Source organism: Lutzomyia longipalpis, chromosome 1, assembly GCF_024334085.1.
Source record: "Lutzomyia longipalpis isolate SR_M1_2022 chromosome 1, ASM2433408v1".
Lineage (NCBI taxonomy): Eukaryota > Metazoa > Arthropoda > Insecta > Diptera > Psychodidae > Lutzomyia > Lutzomyia longipalpis.
In genome coordinates, this window is record NC_074707.1 from 47,378,333 (window position 1) to 47,384,917 (window position 6,585).

Consider the following 6,585-nt stretch of genomic DNA (forward strand, 5'->3'; position numbering starts at 1 on the left):
TGCATGTGGTCATTTATACTAAGTGACTGAGAGATTACACCAAGTTCTCTGTCTTTGGCTCACTTTTTTCCGCACCAAACCACGCAGCAGCAATCACTTTCGAAACCCTTCTGTGGAGGTCTTCAATCGGGTCAGATGATATTCAATACCATGTGACCCTTCTATACATAATATTCACTATACATCGTCTCTTTGTTTCTTAAGAAATTTTCCTCCAAAGCCTCTTAATTTTTCTAATATTTATAAAAAAAATCTTTGCAGATGATCTCTGAGAAGCAAATATTGTGAAAAATTATGCAAGTGATCAATACGAACACGATCATCAAACTTTTACAATCACCGTAGTAAAAAAAAATCTCCCCCCGTGTCACGTTTTTCATGTCAATCACACGCTTTACCCACAACATATTTTCTGCATTGTTATGCGCTGCCATCAAACCAAACATGACAATCAGTTCCGCTCGCGCTTTTGCATCTCTTTTACTATCACCATGTGATCTCATATATAAAGCAGTATTAGCAGTTTTTTATCCACTACACCGCAGTGAAATGGGAAAATGTTTAAGCACTACACATTCAACTATTTTTGATGTCTAAATAAGTGAATCAACTAAAAAAGAAATCAAAAAGGGAAATATTAGGAAGGATAAAAATCTTCTAAACAAAAAACAAAAAAAATTGAGGTAAATTCGTTAAATTGGAAAAATCTTTGCTGGAATATAATTTTTTTTAAATTTAAAAAAACAAAAATTTTCCACATGTGTTAAGAAGATTAAACTGAGGATGTTTCTATGAAGCTTAAGCCTTAATCTTAACAAAAATCCAGGGGGAGTTTATCTGAATGTAATTATTCGGATCTATGGAAGATTCCCCAGAGAAATTCAAATATTAGTCTAATCCCCAAAATGTTAAATTCAAGCATAAAAAAAATACTTAAATCAAACCGAAAAGTAGTAAATTCAACCCAAAAATAGACTAAATTCAAGCCGATAAATATTTGTCAGTCCCAAAACAACAAAAATTGAGGAACAAAACTTTAAAAAACATCATTAAAGCCTGAAAAGAAACTTAATTTAAACTGAAAAATAGTAAATTAATGCTAAAAAGTAGTAAATTGGACCCAAAAAAAGATTAAATTCAAACCAAAAAGTCCTAAATACGTTTTTGGATTTTTTTCGGTTATGAGTTGTTCGGTTTTTACAGCAAAAGATTTTCATTGTCAAGTCAAATATTCAAATCTTCGGAAATATTTGGATGATTCTAAAATATCTAAAATCTAACACTCACCTAAAAATCAAAATATTCGCCAGATAAACACCCCTTGCAAAAATCTAATCTAAACTTAATTTAATTATAGCCACACTGATATATAGAAACTTTTCAATAGCATGTGAATCACAATTACTATAAACTCATGAGGATTACTCGGCAGTTACATGTGTCTGTGGCTTCGTACTGATTGAAATATTAGAGAAATGGTCAATAAAATGACTTGGCGAATTTTCCCAAACGTTTGATCATCACATAAATCTCATGTAAAATCATATCTCTAAACCATTACTTGTGATCCTCAAATGACTTGCGACGCGAAGAGATTGTTCTTGTACCGTGTCAGATGTTATGTGTTGATGTTTTCCTTATACATTGTATGCCTCTATTTAATTTCTACTAGATAAAATATACCTAACATACAATAAATCGATTGTTTCCTCGTGATTATTCAATAAAGGGAGATATTTTTTTTTCTGCAAAGAGAATTTGCAAATAATTCATTTTTCATTCATATTTTCAATAATTCCCATAGAAATCGTGCAGTTACGAGTCTCAAAAATCACTCTGTAATTTAATTGATCTCTCATTGGTATATTTTATGCAGAGTAATCATTTTTTTTTCTTCACTGGCAAATCCAATCTTACCATTCTCCTCAAGAAGAGCATGAATATGAATGAGTTTTGTGGAAGCGAAATGCAAAAGAGAAAAAAAACTTTCTGAAAAATTTTTACCAACGGAAGATCATTTTGCAAACTGATCTCATTTCCATCTCAAGATTGTGAAGCATCATCAGCTCCCAACTATATAGAATAGGTAGGTATTAAATGTGAAGAGGAAGAAAAAACAATGAATGGAAAAAAACTAATTGATTGGGATCAGATCAAATATTTCTCTTGAACCACGTTTGGAGTTTTGATATTGCGAAACGGAATTTTGGCAAAATGAGTTCATCTGCTTGGAAATTATTGGAGAGAGAGAGAGAGAGAAAAGGAAAGAAGAAATAATTTTTAGGGATCAAAGAAAATCAGAAATTTATGATAAATTGACGTGTGGAATCTTCACTTTCAAATCCACACATCATTTTCTGCAGGAGATTTATCGCCACATTTATGAGTTACATTTTCAACCATTTTAACTCTCAAGTAGAATGGTTATATTGATTGTGCTGTCGATCATCTTGAGTAGACGTTTTGGCGATCATTTTGTGAATGAATTCCACCCACTCTACTCTTCTTATCTGTTGCTCCTCCTAAATGCATAATTGTTCAATAAATGTCAAATGGACTTGAATGCATGATGGTGGAGCGAAAAAAAAAAAAGAGAGCACAGAGAGTACATAGCTAACTATATATAAATAAAGTGGACCTGAATAAATTTCCATATGATTTGAATTTATTATTATGACTTGGAGATCTGTTTGGCGATACAGATTACCAACATACACATTAATTGATGGTCAATGAATGTCTTTTTTCTCATTCCGCGTGTTATAATTTTTTTTTCTTACGCTTAAATGGTTTGTATCTCTCTACGATCGCGGTATGATGCCTATATAGACCCTCATGCAGACACACACGATTTATATTTCTGGGTGTATTTAATTTGATCGAGGTGGAGACTCATTTGAATGTGTTGTAAATTGATCCTCATCATAATTTGTCCGTCCGTCCCATTATTCAAACATCGAAAATAGGTTGTATTTGCAAGAAGTTCATTTTTCTTTATCCACCTGCCTCATGTTCGTGCAAAAAAGGGTATTTTTCAGACCAAATTTCTCTCTCAAGTAAACCATGTGGAAGTGATCCAATGCTACACTATCGAGGGGCAAACAACACTCTATATGGCAAAAATTATTTTGTGTTTAATTATTCCTTCAAAAGGAGATTATTCATTGAGATACAAAAAATTTAATGATTTGTAAAATAATTAAGAAATGTTCTATTTTGTAGGGAGTCACAAAAGAAAAAGAAATCGCAAAAGAAACTCCTCATTTTTTTCCTTTGAGATCACATTGAAAAAAGCTAGCAAATATTGTTTAAAAAGAAATCAAGAAGAATAATGTTTCGTTAATTTACAATTTTTGCCTTTCCTTTTTGTTTTTAACTTCTTTGAAAGATAATTTGCGGTCAAAATTGTTCTCCGAATAAGGAAGTTTTTCATATACCAATGAATAAACTCCTTTATTTTCAAAGAAAATTCATTTAGAACATTTTGAGAGCACAAAAATGACTTAAAAGGTTATTATGTTCACAAAAGTTGAATGGATTTGGTCAGAGAAGAAATTGAAGAACTTTTTGTGCAAGATTTCAAGAATTTTTACTGAAAATTGACTTGTCTAGAAAATTTTGAAATCAAGCTTTGCAAAAATAAAAAAAAAATCCTAAATGATTTAATTTCTTCTGGATTGATATTCTTGAAATATTTACAAAAGTATATGCATACGTATGTATATTTTATGATTCAATGGACATATCAGCAAAACCACCGTGGTTGACCACCGTGTATCGTGGAATAATTTAAGAGAGGTTCACTACACCAAGAAGACCGGAGATCTTCATTAGAAAATGGATGAAATAAATAATATTCAGAGTAAGAGTGAAATTTATACAGATGCATTAATTAATAGTATATAGTGTCGTATATCATTTGGAGCTTTAATCAAAATATTGCAAATTTGTTCAGCTCTCATTCATCTCCACCTCTTTTAGCGAAACACCCGTGAGGTCTATTTGAATGTTTATTGATCATTTGAATATTTATTGGTCATTTTCTTGTACAAACAAACATTGTATAGAACGAGGAGGAAATGTAATATGTATAGCTCTATATGTATTTTATATGTTGACGAAACATGTGATTTTACTAATAAATTCTTTTTCTTTTACTTTCAAGGGACAGAAAGTTAAACTCACCATCATTAGCTCCCTCACACAACTTATGATTACGTCTCAATACAAAACGGTTCAGTGAACAAAATCATTTCCGGAAAAACCTCATACTAAGCCGCGCCCTCATTGTACAAAGTCGCATCAGAAAGACCTTCAGCGTGGCATCTTTTGGCTATATGGAAAAGGATTACCCAATGTAAGAAGAAAAAAAAGATCTCCCAGCGGGTGAGTAAAAACCATTGGTGATCATATATGATTGAAAACTCTCTCAATCGCACGTATACCCAATATAAGTGCGCGCGCGGCATTCGGAAAGTGTCACTATCTCTTCTATTGAAATATGAAATGTGACTAAATATTTAATCTAATCAAATATGTTGGATATTTAGCGCTCATATGAGAGTTAATAATAATAATCACATTCCTGTGTATAGTCGCCGTCTCTCCGTGTATTTCGCGCTCGCATAGTAATATTTATGTGTACATTAATCACCCGGAACGAGATTCCTTCACTGCTGAATATCTTCTTGTCTCACACTCAATGGCGCGGTTTTCTCTGTCTCAATAATTCAATATCTATACACACACACGGTATATTACGGGGAGCCGATATATATATTTACATATATATGATGTGACCATTTAATATGATCTCCTGGAAGCTTTGACTGCTCAATGATGAACCCCAGTAGCGTTTTTAGGCGCCAGCCAGGCAATTTATTCATCATACAAGTGCAAATATTTGTCACACACAAAGCAAGGCCAAACTTCAATTATATTCCTTCATGCAATTTCAAAATGTTTGACTGACTTTTAAGACTATACACACACACCACATTGTTACACATCAGGATGGCGTCTAAGTGAGATTTTCCCATTTATTGCTCGAAAAAAAATAGAATGTAAATAAAAGTCTATAGGTAGACATGTCTGGGATGTCCGCGATGGGGTACTTTGAGTGAGGAAAAGTCACGATCTGATGACGCCAGACGATCGCGAGAATTTTCAATAAATTCTGAAAAGGCGATATATATATTTAATCTGTAACAAAGAAATAGATCAAACGCGATCTATAAGAAAATAACAATAAAAGAATTTAATTTCAAAATATAGGTAAAACAAAGAAAATATAGGTATATAGTTATGAGATCTGAAGAAAACTTATCAGGTAGTCTTATAAGAAATTTCTTTCTTAGAATGGAAATTAGACAAAATGGGAATTTTGGGCCTTATTCAGCAACCAAGAAACCCTTGAAATACTCTAGAAATCTCGAAGTTTCATTACAAAATTCAAAGATTTCAAGGATTTCTGGGTCGCTGAATAAAGGTCCTTTGCTTTACTTTTATTCTTTCTTTTATAAAACATACATACATTTTAATCCTTTGTACTAAAGTTCGTTGTAGATCATACTATAAAACACTCGATCACTTTATATTTTATTTTGAGATTTTCCACAATTAATTAAATTTTCAACCAATTTTCTTCCAACAGATGGTTCATTCTCAGTTCATTAACTGAATGAAGATGTTAATGCGGTTAAATTATGCTTGTATAGTTTTTCTTATGCAGATTTTTTTTTGCCTCACTCACAGTACAGAAGCAATCACAATGACACGATCTTTCTTAAGTCCCAAGAAAAAAATCACCGGCACTGTTCAATGTAACATGATCATTTAGCGCAAAAATGTTTTTTTTTTCTTTTACTGAAGTGAAAACTTTATAGACTTATGCTAGTAACTGTTATCAGGACTTCAATAAGATAATTAAAGTCTGGTACGAAAAGACGAGAGAAAGAAAAAAAGAAGATTTAAACACAACACTTTGTAATTCACTCAAGATCATCTCAAATTGTTCAATGAAATGGAAAATATTTTATAGATTTCGTGCACACGCGAAAATATAGGTATATAATACACGGAAATATGTAATCTATAATCGAATTTTCTCCAATAAGAATCTGTTTGTAGGAGAGAGACTCAATAGGGGTCCATGTGGAGTTTGTTTTCTATGCAATTATCGATGTTTTATTTGACGAAAACAACACCGCGAGTTGCCGCACGCAGAAGATGTAGGTATGTGAAATAGCACGTCCGTACGGTTCGGAAGTGAAACACCGACTGAAGATCTTGCGGAGAAACTTGGTTGATTTTATTGAATGTGAAGCTAAAGTGTTCCAACGTGGTGAGATGTCTGTGTGCGATCGTGAGGAATTTTTTAGGGGATCACTGCAGTGAAATTATTATCCGCACCCACGACCATGCGATCAATTCGAATCTTCTTCCTTGGGAGGTTGTACGTAGAGAGAGACTCTCCGGGATATTAAGAAGAAGTAGAAGAAAAAAAACTCAGGATCACGCTCTTTTTCACCAAAGCTTCTTGTTTCCTTTTGCATGCAATTTTGGCAGCAAAATTACCACCATGCA

General features: G+C 32.7%; 1 protein-coding gene across 2 annotated transcripts in view; it reads right to left on the bottom strand.

Annotated features, from left to right (window-relative positions):
* LOC129787903 (ras-related and estrogen-regulated growth inhibitor-like protein) overlaps positions 1–6,281 on the bottom strand; it is a 34,900-nt gene extending 28,619 nt beyond the window's left edge. For both annotated transcript variants that reach the window (XR_008750271.1, XM_055823740.1), the window contains exon 1: positions 5,534–6,281. The gene's annotated coding sequence lies outside the window, so the exon portion shown is untranslated. The remainder of the gene's footprint in view (positions 1–5,533) is intronic.
* Positions 6,282–6,585: the final 304 nt, after the last annotated feature.